The 14,444-nt window shown below is 40.7% G+C and overlaps 2 long non-coding RNA genes across 2 annotated transcripts in view; one reads left to right on the top strand and one right to left on the bottom strand.

Annotated features, from left to right (window-relative positions):
- LOC132155990 (uncharacterized) overlaps window positions 1-9,652 on the top strand; it is a 181,133-nt gene extending 171,481 nt beyond the window's left edge. Inside the window, exon 3 of the long non-coding RNA XR_009437368.1 lies at window positions 9,600-9,652. This is a non-coding gene — a long non-coding RNA (uncharacterized LOC132155990). The remainder of the gene's footprint in view (window positions 1-9,599) is intronic.
- Window positions 1-14,444, bottom strand: part of LOC132155991 (uncharacterized) — a 118,544-nt gene that overhangs the window by 43,608 nt on the left and 60,492 nt on the right. The window lies entirely within an intron of this gene.

Genomic DNA, 14,444 nt, shown 5'->3' with positions numbered 1-14,444 from the left:
GTGGGTCCATGCACATGCTGAGTCAGGTCAAAAGTGTTTAGAACTGTTATCATTTATTTTGTAGTTTTGTTTTCTGCATTGTCTATGTGAAAATTAAAATACCCTGCAATAGCAAAACAGTCAAACTCTGAGGAAATCATTGATAACGTTTCTGTGACCTCTTCAACAAAGGCTGGAGAGTATTTAGGAGGCCTGTAAATAATAATAAAAAGAATGTGTTGAGCACCTTTTAGCACAATCCCTAGATATTCAAAAGACAAGTCATGACCAAATGACACTAGCTTGCATTAATAGACATCTTTAAATAGAGCAGCTACACCTCCACCTCTCCTACAGTCCTGCAGACACTCATGTAAGTGAAGTTAGGAGGGGCTGCTTCCTTTAGGATTGTTGCACTGCAGCTGTCTTCTAGCCATGTTTCATTTAGAAACATAAAATCCAAATTGTTTGTGGTTATAAAGTCATTGATTAGAAAATGATACATTTTTTAGTGAGCGAATATTTAAAGATGCTAACTTGATGGCATTGCTTTATGTCATTACATAAATTTTAGTTTGATGCATAATAGGTTGCAGATTAGATGAGTTTGCCCTTCAGCTTAAGATGGCCTTAAACTTTCTGTCATTATGATAAAACTGAAATAGAGAAAGCTACAGGCCCACTGGGTTCCCACTTGTTCTTTAAACATTTGTGAATGTTGCTGTTATTATAGCAGGGACCCGACACATATCACTGAGAGCTTCTATCAGTTGTTTTTGGTTCACCTTCAGCAGATTGAGGGTTTGGGGCCTGCTGTTGTGGCAGCGGTCAGAGAGCTCTCACATGAGCAGGGCCCACAGGCTTTGATGTTTTGGGGGCCCGCTGTTTTCTTGTTGATATTTGCGGGGTTGCAGCGAATGAGTGAGAGAGTTTAGTCCCAGCATACACCAATTCTACCATTTTCTGTGAAAAGCACAGAAGTGGAGATGCTGGAGAGAGGAATAATGTGTCTGGTGAGAAGGGCTTTGTCTCTGGTGTTTCCTGTGGCTGTGATATGTTGTCTTGGCTTCCCCGGCTGTCTTCCAGAAAGTCATCATTGAGTGCTGAGTCTTGTAACTGTTTTGATACATCACAGTCTGTCTGTGAGGAGCTCTGAGGGCAGGTCTCTTCCGGGATGGTGTCCATCAGCAGTGCTTGTCGTGGCTGCATGGTGTTATCAGTTGGGAGTGGTCCACTGATGAACGACTGAACTTTGAGTCTTCAAAGTGTTTGAAAGAGTTCACTGAAGTCCTTCTTAAGGAGTTCTGACTGCTCTTTCAGAGTATCATTCTTCCCCACATGGATGATAATTAGATTTGTAGTCTTGTGCTTCATCAGAATATTCTGAAGTTCCTTGTTCACATCAGAGAACGTTGCTTGATAAAGGCAGCATGTTGTTGTAGTCCTGCTACGGATGTTTCTGATAGAGTCACCTACTATCAGAGTCCTGGGCTCGGCTGCGCTCTGAGCTGAATGTAACTGTCTGTTCGTCCTTGAGCGCCTGTTAGTAGCGGTGTTAGCTGCTGGCTGATCTGATAGATGTTTAATCACATTTGGGGATTCCTCACCCGCATTCATTAATTCTTTGAATCTGTTTTCAAGATGTATAGGGGGAGGTAGAATACTGGTCTTTACAAGCCTTGTCATAGTCGAATCTGGGGTAGAGAAAGCTACGGCAGCAATATGAGAAACTCATGACAATCTGATGTCTCGTGTTCCTTTGGGTCTTGCTCCCTGTTTGTGCCATCGATTATTGTGATGATCAGTTTCGGCTTGTTCCTCTACACTTGGTACAAACTGTTGAGACTCAGAAGATTCATGAGACTCACCGGCTGTATGCTGAGGGGGTCCATGACAACAGTCTGCTGAGTGTTCCGCCTGTTGTAGAAGTTTGCAGCAGTTCATGCAACAAGTTGGTCCAACAGGAGGCATTTTCTCTCTTTTCTCTTTGAATGTAGGCAGTTGTTATCCCATCTCCAGAATGTAAGCTGCTGGCAGTGGGAGGCAAAGTCTTCTTTTGTAGTATTATTCCAGTCCCAAAGTTTTTAGTTTAAGCGTTTGTGCCAAAAATCTTTTGTTTGAGCACTGTGCTGATCTGCTGAAGTAAAAACATCAATTTGCACTATTTGAAAATAATATTTTCTTTTAACATGTGCACTCGCACTCTTATTCAATCCAATCCACTTTATTTCTATAGCACATTTTACAAACACAACGTTTCCAAAGTGCTGCATAAAAGATTCAGATCATACAAAACAATTAAAAATATATAAAATACAAAAGATAAAAAATATTAAATACCACAAAGGACCAGACAACTCACACGCAGTTAAAAGCCAAAGAGTAAAAATGAGTCTTTAGACGAGACTTAAAAACACTCAACTGTAGAGGCAGTTCGGACATGGAGGGGCAGAACATTCCATAGTTTAGGTCCAACCACAGAAAATGCCCTGTCCCCCCGAGTTTTAAGTCTCGACTTAGGGACTGCAAGCTGTAGCTGGCCCTCTGACCTCAGTGTCCGTGCTGGCGTATAAATTTGGATGAGGTCCGAGACATATGTTGGGGCCAGTCCATTCACAGCTTTAAAAACAAACAATAAAATCTTAAAATCAATCCTAAAACGAACAGGAAGCCAGTGCAATGAGGCAAGATTTGGAGTTATATGAGCGCTCTTCTTGGTTCCTGTTAAAAGACGTGCTGCAGAATTTTTGACTAACTGTAAGCATGAAAGTGCGTTTTGATTTATACCAATATAAATTGCATTACAGTAGTCTAAACGAGAAGAAATAAAAGCATGTGTAACTTGTTCAAAACTATTAAAAGACAAAAACGGTTTAACTTTGGCTAAAAGGCAAAGATGATAAAAACTAGATTTCTTTCGTATGTTTAATAGTCGAAAACGCAAATGTCCATTGTCACATTTATTTTATGTTTTACATGAATCATTAACCTATTGCATATTTTCAAATCAAAAGCCAGTACAATCACTTGTATTTTTTTCAGTGGATTTGCAGTAATTTTTGCCCATAAATGTAAGAGTAATGCATCATTCGTAACTGTAAAGTGTCTACTTTTATTTGTGTGCAATCACATTATCAACAAATCGTTGTGCTTTTTAAAAAAAAAGAAAATAGTCATGATGCACTTTCTACCGTCTTGTCTTGAACAGGAGCACTTCACAAAAATGAACCAAAGCTCAGTGAATACATGGCTCACGGACGTGACAAATATATCTATAGAAAGCTTTAAATGACTACTTAACGAAATACAACAAATCAGAAACAAAAACTCATTCATTATAATCATAATCCGTAAAGATGAACTTTTCTCTAAAGGCTCGTAAAATGAAGAGGTGGCGAGTCAGGATTGGCAACATCATCCTTGCAACACCAACTAATAATTAAAAACAAATAATTAAATAATTAAATAAATAACACCAAATAATTCAAATATCTCATTCCTATTTCCCCCATGACTCATTTATGTTAATAATTTTTTGCAGATGCTTTATGTCAAGCTTAAGCCTGTTGCGTGCATTTGAAAGCAGAACACTGCGATGCTGTGGGACACTTAACACTGTTAAGCCGCTATTGACAGTCATGGTCTCGTGTTGTTTCCCTCAGTGCGGCAATTTTTTCATCATTAATTGATGGATGTTTAAAATATAAAAATAAGGAGAAGCCTTAAACAGGCCTGAGGCCGGCCCGCATCTGAACTATGATGTGAAAATTGGCCCAAAGCCCGGCCCGAGGTGTAAAAAAAGTCAGGGTGAAATGCAGGGCTCTAGATCAGCCTAAAAGTTAAACTTTATAACTTTTTGTCGTCCTAACAACAAACAGCTTTACTCATTCTTATACTCAGAGTCTTATACTGCCTATCCGCTATGACTATTTTAGTCTACCAAAGGACAAGATGGGTGGAAAAAACAGTAATAAAAATGAGATATAAACGACATAAAATGCAGGCCAGGAGTGAGGCCCTCTAGAGGTGTGAGGCCCTGTGAAGTTGCACACTTGGCACAGCCCTTGCGACGGTACTGTGCACCAGACAGGGTAGGTGGAGGTGGCAGGAAAAAAAAAAGATGTTAATAAAATGTATGTTAATGTTTTCAAAACTATTCAGTTCCAATAATGTTGATGTTAAAATGTAATTATTTTGTAACTGTTCTGTTCCATGTTAAATGTAAATGATATAACAAAATAATAAATAAATCATATTTGTTATAAATAAATCATATTTGTTATAATCCAGTTCATCTCTTAGTCATTACTTTTGTGTATTCCATTTTCAGATTAAGAGTTTTGGGTGAACTAACACTTTAAAATTTAATCATTTAGTGTTGTCTCACACTGAATCTTGAACTCTATCTGATCTTATGTTAAACTTTCTCTGTCTGTTTTTATTTTTCTTCTCTCTCTCTCTCTCGCTCTCTTTGTATGTTGATTTTTATTTAACCACAAAATTATTGTCTCTGTTAAAGGTTTGATGTCATGTCAACAAGATCCATACTAGCCATATCTTTCTTTAAAGTTTGAATTTGACAGTTTGACAATTTTGACAGTTGTTGGTTTGTGACATAATGATTTTGATTTAATTTTCCAACAAAATGCAATGTCTGTCAGATGAAGGAGATTGATGTTAGTCTGACGTTGGGTTCTAACATCGACCTGATTTTCATTTTCATCAAAAATGCAACGTCTGACCAACGTAGCAGACTGACGTCAGTCTGACGTTGGGTTCTGACGTCAACCAGATTTTCATTTTCATCCAAAATGCAACGTCTGACCAACGTTGGAGATTGACGTCAGTCTGACGTAGGGTTCTGACGTCAACCAGATTTTCATTTTCATCCAAAATGCAACGTCTGACCAACGTTGGAGATTGACGTCAGTCTGACGTTGGGTTCTGACGTCAACCAGATTTTCATTTTCATCCAAAATGCAACGTCTGACCAACGTTGGAGATTGACGTCAGTCTGACGTCAACCAGATTTTCATTTTCATCCAAAATGCAACGTCTGACCAACGTTGGAGATTGAAGTCAGTCTGACATTGGGTTCTGACGTCAACCAGATTTTCATTTTCATCCAAAATGCAACGTCTGACCAACGTTGGAGATTGACGTCAGTCTGACGTTGGGTTCTGACGTCAACCAGATTTTCATTTTCATCCAAAATGCAACGTCTGACCAACGTTGGAGATTGACGTCAGTCTGACGTCAACCAGATTTTCATTTTCATCCAAAATGCAACGTCTGACCAACGTTGGAGATTGACGTCAGTCTGACGTTGGGTTCTGACGTCAACCAGATTTTCATTTTCATCCAAAATGCAACGTCTGACCAACGTTGGAGATTGACGTCAGTCTGACATTGGGTTCTGACGTCAACCAGATTTTCATTTTCATCCAAAATGCAACGTCTGACCAACGTTGGAGATTGACGTCAGTCTGACGTTGGGTTCTGACGTCAACCAGATTTTCATTTTCATCCAAAATGCAACGTCTGACCAACGTTGGAGATTGACGTCATTCTGACGTTGGGATCTGACGTCAACCAGATTTTCATTTTCATCCAAAATGCAACGTCTGACCAACGTTGGAGATTGACGTCAGTCTGACGTTGGATTCTGTCGTCAACCCGATTTTCATTTTCAACCAAATTACAACGTCTGACCAACGTTGGGATCCAATGTCAGTATGACGTTATATTGACGTCCGGTGCCTGCTGGGCTGTCTCTCCGAGCACGGTGCTGTCTGTGAGCGGGGCGGAGTAACGGACCCCTCAATCACGCTGCAGTGTTTGTGAGAGCTGCCAACTTCTCCACCCCATTTACAGAGTGAAATTCTCTGACTACTCTTTATCTCCCAGGACTGTTGTTGAATCTTCCAAAAGTTTTGGCTTGGGGTGCTTCACATGCGGCAGCAGCACTTTCCACCGCATCAATAACACGGGGCTGCCCGCCGACATGCCTGACTTTAAAATCGGCGCTACTAAACACGGATATCGGCCGATGCCGATATATTAAAAAATGACAAATATCGGCCCGATATATCGGCCGCCCAATATATCGGTCGACCTCTAGTAACAACCTACTTAATTTCAGTTTCTTTACATATTTAACATGTAAATACATTTAGATGAATACATTTACATTATGAAGAGTCCATAGAAATGATGAGAAACTGAAAATGTATGAGGTAGGTTGTGGGTGATAAGATACAGACATGTGAAAGCATCGCATTGCCATGAATCTTCTCTGGCTGGTGCGCTGCTGAGTCCCACGCAGTCCTAATGGAACCACTGTATAGGACAGTTCTGATTATCGCAAGCAAACATGTCATCAAGCTCTTCAGGCTGTCTGTAAAAGCACCACAACACAGCCTTTTCACATGCCCTTCTTTTGGGCTGGAGGGTGTTACCTTGACCAGTCGCTCTGCTTGTAAGGATCGAGTCCTTTGATTCTCTTTATTTTCTCATCATATCTCATCTTTGCATTAGGATTTAGTTTTAGGCGGTATGGTCCAACAATGTTTTCTTTAGCCCGCTGCATTTTGTAGGATTATATTCTGTTTTTCACACTAATTTTTCATGCCAGAACACTAGCGTGCTATGCCAGACCATGTTAACTGGCCAAACATACCCATAATTCTTTGCGTTCTGATGACGTTGCCGCCCAGTTGGTCACATGTGTTAGCGATCTCTATAGATCTTAAATGGAAAAAGCTTCCTCTAATAATCACACTAATTTGTTTATCAAAGAGCAGTGAAGAGTCAAATATCACTCCAAGGTTTTTGATTTGTTTGCATACATTTGTTAAGAAAGGACCTAACTGTGCTTTCAGAGCAGGAGAGGAATTCAGAGCAGACAACCGAGAATTAAAACCTCTGTTTTATCCTCATTTAACTGCAAAAAATTATTCGTCATCCACCTCTTGATATCATCTGCACATTCCAATAACACATCAAATGAAGCAGTGGTGTCAAGCCTTACTGGAAGGTAAAGCTGAGAATCATCTGCATAACAGTGATATGAAATGTTGTACTTCTGAAAAATGAGGGCCAAGGGCAGCATATAAAGGGAAAACAATAAAGGTCCCGAAATAGATCCCTGGGGCACACCAAACAAAACAGGCGCAGATGACGAGAAACAATTTACTAAATTTACAGAAAAAGTCCTCTTTTCTAGGTAGGAAGCAACCACTTTAGTACAGTGTCCTTGACACCAACCATATATTCTAGTCGTTCAAGAAGAATGTTGTGGTCAATGGTATCAAATGCAGCGCTCAGGTCTAACAAAACCAGCACAAGCAAGCAAGATATCATTTGTAACCTTCAACAGAGCTGACTCAGTGCTATGTAATGATCTAAAGCCAGATTGGAACATGTCCAAAATATTAAAAGAATTCAATTAAAATTGGAGCTGTGAAAAAACTACTTTCTCTAAAAGCTTAGAAATGAAAGGCAGTTTAGAGATCGGTCGATAGTTACTGCACATTTCTGGATCAAGTTGAGGTTTTTTCAACATAGGTTGTACAATTGCATGTTTAAAACTAGCTGGAATGACACCTTTGGCTAAACAACGGTTTATGATTGCAGTTACCATATGAATAATGGTAGAAAAAACATCCTTAAAAAAAAAGACAAGCTGGGATAATATCTAGCTTAGAAACAGAACACTTCATAGTGGAGATTATATCAGCTAGCTGAGTAGGAGAGACAGGTTTAAAGTTAGACAGACAACTCATAGGACAAGGTAATTGCAAGTGGCATGGTTCGGATGGAACAATAGAGCTTCTAATATCATAAATATTTTGAGTGAAATGTTTTAAAAAATCTTCACAAAGCTCAATAGAGGCCTCAGATAAAATATAAGTGGTCGAATTTAGAATAGAGTCAATCGTATCAAACAGGACTTTTGGACGCTTAGCGCTGTCAGAAATTAATTGAGAAAAAAAAGTTCAATTCAATTCAAGTTTATTTGTATAGCGCTTTTTACAATACAAATTGTTACAAAGCAACTTTACAGAAAATTATGTTTCTACAATATTTAGTAGTAGTTTGTGCACGTTTGACAGGATTTTAGAAAAAAAAAAATATATAATAATACAAGACGTAGTCAGCTAGACGATGAACTATCAATATTATTAATTAATAGTAATTATATGATGCAGTCACACATGTAGCAATAATTGTTAGTTCTGTTTGTTGATTCAAGGTTAGGATCATCTGGGGTCCTCTGAGGGTCAGCATCATCTCTTCTCAGGTGTTCTGGATCCAGACTGGAGCTTGTGTAAATCCTAGTTACCACGGGTTGTAAATCCCGTGGCAAAACATAGAAACAAAATAGAGACATCATTAGCATAGCTGCTGATCCAACAAAGTAAAATTAGTTTAACCCAAGCTAAAGAATAAAAATGCAGATGCAACTACACTCACAATTTAAGAGATACATTATTCGAATGCTTGGCGAAAGAGATGCGTTTTTAATCTAGATTTAAACAGAGAGAGTGTGTCTGAACCCCGAACATTATCAGGAAGGCTATTCCAGAGTTTGGGAGCCAAATGTGGAAAAAGCTCTACCTCCTTTAGTGGACTTTGCTATCCTAGGAACTACCAAAAGTCCAGCGTTTTGTGACCGTAGGGTGCGTGATGGGTTGTAGCGTGGTAGAAGGCTAGTTAGGTACGCAGGAGCTAAACCATTTAGGGCCTTATAGGTAAGTAATGATAATTTGTAAGTCTAGAGGTCATAAATGCATGAACTAGCTTTTCTGCATCAGAAACAGATAACATGTTTCTAAGATGGAAGAATGCAGTTTTTGTAACATTGGAAATATGATTTTCAAAAGACAATTTGCTGTCCAATATAACACCCAGATTTCTGACTGTAGAGGAAGTAACAGTACATCCGTCTAGCTGCAGATTGTAATCTACAAGATTCTGTGTGTTGTTTTTTGGTCCAATAATTAATATCTCTGTCTTATCCGAATTTAATTGGAGAAAATTTGTCATCCAATCTTTTACATTTTTAACACAATCTGTTAGCTTAGATAATTGGGAAGTTTCATCTGGTCTCGTTGAGATATACAGCTGAGTATCATCAGCATAACAGTGGAAGCTAATTCCGTATTTTCTAATAATATTACCGAGGGGCAACATGTATATTGAAAATAGAAGGGGACCAAGGACGGATCCTTGTGGCACTCCATATTTTACTGATGATAAATGAGATGACACCCCATTTAAATAAACAAAATGGTAGCGATCGGACAGGTAGGATCTAAACCATCTTAGAGCCTGCCCTTGAATACCTGTATAGTTTTGTAATCGATCTATGAGTATGTCATGATCTATGGTGTCGAACGCTGCACTAAGATCAAGTAAGACTAGAAATGAGATGCAGCCTTGATCTGACGCAAGGAGCAGGTCATTTGTAATTTTAACACGTGCAGTTTCTGTGCTATGGTGGGTCCTAAAACCTGACTGAAATTCTTCATACAGATCATTTTTATGCAGGAAGGTGCTCAATTGAGCAGACACAACTTTTTCTAAAATTTTAGACATAAATGGAAGATTTGAAATAGGCCTATAATTTGCCAGTACACTAGGATCTAGTTTTGGTTTCTTAATCAGAGGCTTGATAACCGCCAGCTTGAATGGTTTTGGGACGTGACCTAAAGATAACGACGAGTTAATGATATTGAGAAGCGGTTCTTCGGCTCCAGGTAACAGCTCTTTTAGTAATTTAGTGGGTACAGGATCTAATAAACATGTTGTTGGTTTAGATACAGTGATAAGTTTAGCTCTTCCTGTCCTATATTTGTAAAGCACTGCAGTTTATCTTTGGGTGCGATGGATGAAACTGAAGTGTTGGACGCTGTAGAATCTACATTCGCTATTGTATTTCTAATGTTATCTATTTTATCAGTGAAGAAATTCATAAAGTCATTACTATTTAACGTTGGTGGAATATTTGAATCAGGTGGCGTCTGGTAATTTGTTAATTTAGCCACTGTGCTAAATAAAAACCTTGGATTGTGTAGGTTATTTTCAATGAGTTTGTGGATATGCTCTGACCTAGCAGTTTTTAGAGCCTGTCTATAGCTGGACATACTGTTTTTCCATGCAATTCTAAAAACTTCCAAGTTAGTTTTTCTCCATTTGCGTTCAAGACTACGAGTTACTTTCTTGAGAGAGTGAGTATTACTGTTATACCATGGCACAGTACGTTTTTCTCTAACCTTTTTCAATTTGATGGGGGCAACAGCTTCTAATGTATTAGAGAAAATAGTGCCCATGTTGTCAGTAATTTCGTCTAATTTATGTGTATTTTTGGGTACAAATAGCAGTTGAGATAGATCAGGCAGGTTATTTGCGAATCTGTCTTTGGTGGCTGGAACAATAGTTCTGCCCAGACGGTAACGCTGAGACATATAGTTAATATCAGTTATACGCAGCATGCACGATACAAGGAAATGGTCTGTAATATCATCACTTTGGGGTACAACATCTATAGCAGTAAGATCGATTCCATGCGATATAATTAGATCTAGTGTATGATTAAAACGATGAGTGGGCCCGGTGACATTTTGCTTGACTCCAAAGGAGTTTATTAGGTCAGTAAACGCAAGTCCTAATGTATCATTTGCATTATCAACGTGAATATTAAAATCTCCCATGATTAGCACCTTATCAACTGTAACTAGAAGGTCTGAGAGGAAATCTGCAAATTCTTTTAGGAATTCTGTATACGGCCCTGGTGGTCTATACACAGTAGCCAGAGCAAGAGATACATTAGATTTCTTTTGCATGTCTGACAGTGTAACATTTAGCAGAAGTATTTCAAAAGAGTTAAACCTGTATCCTGTTTTCTGGGTAACATTGAGAATATCACTATATATTGTTGCGACACCTCCGCCACGACCAGTCTGACGGGGCTCATGCTTATAACAGTAGTTCGGTGGAGTAGACTCATTTGGACCAAAATAATCATTTGGTTTTAGCCAGGTTTCAGTCAAGCAGAGTACATCAAAACTATTTTCTGTGATCATTTAATTTACAATAACTGCTTTGGGTGTGAGTGATCTAATATTTATGAGCCCAAACTTTAAAAACTGTTTTTGTTCATTTACTTTACATTTTTCTGGTTTAATTACGATAAGATTTTTTCTAGATCCTACATTATATTTTGACCTCACTATTCGAGGAACAGACACAGTCTTAATAGTTTTTACAGCGCAAGTACTTTTATCATTTAAGCGGGTGGAACAAAACTCATCATAATAGTTATTAGAGAATTGTCTTACTAGTCACATGGAGCGAAGTGTCCTGGAGATGTTGTCAGAGAACAGCTCCGCTCCGATTCTGCTGGGGTGTAATCCATCAGCGCGAAACAGCCTAGGACGCTCCCAGAAAAGATTCCAGTTATTAACAAATAGCAGTTTCTGTTCTTTACACCATGATAACAACCATTCATTTAAAGCAAAAAGTCTACTGAACCTTTCGTGTCCTCGTCGATATGTGGGCAGTGGTCCTGACACGACGATCGTCGCCGCGGGCGTCGTGCTGCGAACTGTCTCGATCAGGCTGCTGAAGTCCCTCTTCAGCGTCTCCGTCTGCCGCAGCGTGGTGTCGTTAACCCGGCGTGAAGCACGACCGCTCTGGGGCTCTCGTCGGCCTTCAGGATCGCGGGTATCTGCGCAGAAACATCGAGAACACGAGCACCAGGCAAACAATGAGTGTGCACTTTACCTTCGGCTAACGTAGCACTTACGTGTCGGACGATGGAGTCTCCGATGATCACAGTGTCGCGTCCTGTCTCGCGGAGGGGAGCGAAGCGGTTCCGGATGGAGATGTCGAAGGCAGGAGGGGGAGAAGTCGTCGCCCGGGACCCGGCTCGCCTCCTCCGCTGTGGATGCACCCAGGGTCCGTGGTGTCCCGGCGTCGCAGTGAAGGACATCTGGGAAGATCGCGTCCTGGGTGCACCGGGCCTGTGCAGAGAAACACACGGAGTAGACGTGGTGGGACTGTTAGCAGCACGCGGTATACTTACCCCGGACTTGTGAGCGTCAGCCCGGGATGATTCCAGCGCGGCTCTCCGCTCTCTCAGCTGGGCCTGCCTCACCTCCAGGTCGCGAATCTGCTTTCCCACGGCCTCGAGCTCGAGCGCACAGAGTGGAGACATTCATCCGCCATTAAAGCACGTAACGGTGAGTACAGCAGTGGTAATGTGTGTGAATAGAGTATTAGCAATGTAAGCGCAGTTAGCTGCAACCACGCTTGCTGATGCTAACGGGCTAAAAGCTAATAGCGGACCCGGGAGATCAAAATAAAACTAGTGATAGCGAGGCGCTCTGATTGATTTTGTTGCAGAATACAATAGAGGATATATTCACACGTTATATAAACGGAAACGTTTTTATACACGTGATGTATAAAATTGATTTTTGAGTTAAAAATAGTCAATGAAAAGAATATAGTGACGGAGCTCAAACGCAGTTCAGCTGCCAACAACAAACAGGAAGTGAAAAAAGTTTGATTTTGCCTTTTTTACTGCCGTTTGATAGCTGAAAAGACTTGATTTTAAAATGTCAAATGAAACCTGTAGCCTATCTTTTTTCCACTTTCGCTCTGCTTTTCGACACTCTTGCCTGAAAGCGCGGGTGACATCATTTAACCACGGCTGGCCAGCAACCTTCATCTTTTTACGCTTGTATATAAGCGTAAAAATACACTTATATATAGATATAGAGGATGCTTTATAAAATATCTCAGTCAAGCATTCAGTATCTGTTTATTATTAAAATGTGAAGAAAAATGTTCAGAAAACAAATTTGCAGTATTTGAGTGAATAGCTCTAGAGAGACATGAAGGCTGAGGGCAAATAGAAGACGGGAGAAAGCTCTCAGATTCAAACGTAATAAGATAATGGTCAGACACACATGCATCAATAACCTCCAGATTTGAAATAAAAACCCCACAAGACATTACCAAATCTAGTGTATGACCCAAATTGTGAGTTGGACCACATACAGATTGTACAAAGTTCAAAGACTCTAAAATATTTACAAATTCTTTGACCAACGTTCTAGAAGGCAGCAGAGATGAATGTTAAAATCCCCAAGAATCAATAGTCTATCAGCCCGAGTCACCAGATCAGAGAGAAAATCATAAAATTGTTGAATAAAATCCTTATTGCATTTAGGGGGTCTGTAAATCAGAGCTCATAGCATAGGACCATAATGTCACGATCGGTGTTACAAAGAACCACGGGAGAGGGAACCAATTGCAGGTAAGTCTTTTATTAAAGGGTAATCCAAATAGAGTAAACAGTCCAGGCAGGGGTCGAGACCAAAACATCCATCCAAACATAAACAAGACACAAACACAAGGCAAGGACAAGAGCTGACGGACATGAATTAAACATTCAACAAGGACTCTGTGACACATACACAGACAGACCGGGTATAAATACACAGAAGGTGAATGAGGGAACTGGAGACAGGTTTGGAATAATCAATTAACTCAAACAAGGAGGAAGGTGACCAAATAAGGGAACAGACAGTAAATAAGGTGACAGACACCGTGGGAAAGGAGGACATCTAGGACATCAAACCCAGGGACACAACCCAGACACTGTGACAGTACCCCCCCCTCTACGGAGCGGCTCCCAAACGCTCCACGACAGACACAAAACAGAGACCAGGAGGGAGGCGGACAGGTGGAGGCTCAGGGGGAGGGACGGAGGGCCAGAAAAGAAAAACATGGGGAACAGACACCAGAAGTGTGAACACCAAACAGGGAGACCAGGAGGGAGGAGGACCGGAGGAGGTTCAGGGGGAGGGACAGAGGGTCAGATTGACAGAGAGGAACAGGGACAGGAGTGAACACAAAAACAAAAAACAACATGAAGCCCCTCCAGGGCGGGGCAGAAGACCCCCACAACCGTGTGGTCAGGGCGGAGCAGAAGACCACCACAGCCATGTGGTCAGGACCAGAGCCCCCCAAGGCGGAGCAGACCTCCGTGCGGCTGGACCAACGGGACGATGAAACTCTGGTAATCCCCTGGTGTCCTTACTGGACTCCAGAAGATTGGTGCTGGCCTGACACTGCTTATGAAGATCATTGGTGACTTGTATTTGCTCATGAAGATCATTGGTGACTTGTATTTGCTCATGAAGATCATTGGTGACTTGTATTTGCTCATGAAGATCATTGGTGACTTGTATTTGCCCATGAAGATCAATGGTGACTTGCCCTTGTTCATGAAGATCAGAGGTGACTTGCCCTTGTTCATGAAGATCACCGGTGACTTGCCCTTGTTCATGAAGATCACCGGTGACTTGACTCAGTCCTTGAAGATCACCGGTGACTTGACTGGACTCTGAAAGGTAGCGGTGACTAGCCCTGACTCTGAAAGGTCAACGGTG

Source organism: Carassius carassius, chromosome 13, assembly GCF_963082965.1.
Source record: "Carassius carassius chromosome 13, fCarCar2.1, whole genome shotgun sequence".
In the NCBI taxonomy this organism is placed as follows: domain Eukaryota; kingdom Metazoa; phylum Chordata; class Actinopteri; order Cypriniformes; family Cyprinidae; genus Carassius; species Carassius carassius.
The sequence above is the reverse complement of the archived record's forward strand: the minus strand, read 5'-3'. Positions and strand labels throughout refer to the sequence as shown.